The sequence below is a fragment of the Colobus angolensis genome, unplaced genomic scaffold (assembly GCF_000951035.1).
Source record: "Colobus angolensis palliatus isolate OR3802 unplaced genomic scaffold, Cang.pa_1.0 Scaffold458, whole genome shotgun sequence".
Taxonomy (NCBI): Eukaryota; Metazoa; Chordata; class Mammalia; order Primates; family Cercopithecidae; genus Colobus; species Colobus angolensis.
The window spans coordinates 233501-235334 of NW_012118021.1; positions in this window are offsets into that span (position 1 = coordinate 233501).

The following is a 1834-nucleotide window of genomic DNA, read 5'->3' on the forward strand; positions in this document are numbered from 1 at the left end:
GACCGCCTTTCAAATTGGGAAATGTAGAGTAAGCTTTAATCCTTTGAATAGAATGGACATGTCAGAGAGCAGTTTCTTCGAGAGTTTCTTTCTGCTTTTTATTGGATGACATTTCACTTTTTGCCATGGTCTTCAATGTGATCCGAATATCAATCTTTTGGTTTCACAGGAACAGTGTTCAAACTGTGCCTTATGAGAGGAAAGTTATACCCCCTGAGTGTAATACCCACATCACAAAGCTGTTTCTCAGAAATCTTCTCTCCAGTTTTTATCTGACTATATTTCCTATTTCACCATACACTCGAATATGATCCCAAATATCCCTTCGTGGTTCCATCCATGATTGACTTTCCAAGCTATGTAATGAAAAGAACGCTTCATCTATGTGAGATGAATGAACATAACAAAAGGCAGTTTCACAGAAAGCTTCTTTCCAGTTTTTATCTGAAGATATTTCCTTTTTCACCATAGTCCTGAATGTGCTCCCGAAGATCCCTTCCTCGATCAGTCCATGACAGTTTCCAAGCTGCGTAATGTAAAGAAAGATTTATCTATGTGAGATGATTAAAAATATCACTGAGTAGTTTCCTAGAAAGCTTCTTTCCAGTTTTTGTCTGAGGCTATTTCCCTTTTCACCATCGACATCAACATGTTTCCGAATATCATCTGGTACCTGTTTCTCCAAAATGTTTTCCCAGACGCTGTATGAGAAGAGAGGTATAACACTGTGAGTGGAATGCAAACGTCATGAAGCAGTTCCTCAGAAAGCTTCTCTCCAGTTTCGGTCTGAACATATTTTCTTTTTGACCGTAAGCCTCAAAGTGCTCCCGAGTGTCCCATCACACAGTAAAGATGCACAGGGTTATAAAACTACTCAACGTAAGGTGAGGCTTAGCTAAGTGAAAGGAATTAAGACAACACAGAGTAGTATCACAGAAATCTTCCATCTGGATTTTACCTGAGGATATTTCTTTCTCCATGTTCTAAAGATCCTTCCCTAATGTCCTTCCTCAGATTCCACAAAAAAAGTGATTTCAATCTGCTCAATCCAAAGAATGGTTTAAATCTATGAGATGAATACACACATCACAAAGCAGTTGCTCAGAAAGTTACTCTGCAGGTTTCATTGGAAGATGTTTCCTTGCTCACCACAAGTCTCCGCGCGTCACTAAATATCCCTTCACAGATTCTTCAAAGACAGAATTTCGAAACTGGGCAACATAGAGTAAGCATAAATTCTGTGAAGTGAATGTACATATCAGAGAACAGATTCTTGGAACGCTTCTTTCTCTATTTTATTTCAGTATATTTCACTATTTGTCATAGTCCTCAATGCGCTCTGAAACATCACCTTTTCGGTTACACAGGAACAGTGATTAAACACTGCCTTGTGAAAAAAGAGGTATAACTAACTGAGCGGAATGCATATATCACAAGTAGTTTCTAACAAAGTTTTTATTCAGTTTTAATCTGAAGACATCTCCTCTTTCACAGTAGGCCTGAATGTGCTTCCAAATGTCCCTTCATGGATTTGTGCATGACAGAGTTTCCAAACTGCATAACATAAGAAAGGTTTGAACTATGTGAGATGAATAGATATATCTAACACGAAGTAGTTTCGCTGAAATTTTCTTTTCAGGTTTGTCTGAGGATATTTCCTTTTTCACCATAACCGTCCCTATACTCTCAATGTCTCTTGGTAGCTTTTTCTCTAAAAGGGATTCCGGAATCCTCTAGGAGAATTAAGGTATATTTCTGTGAGTAGAATGCACACGTCACAAAGCTGTTCCTCGGAAATCTTCTCTCCACTTTCGGTCTGAACATATTTCCTTTC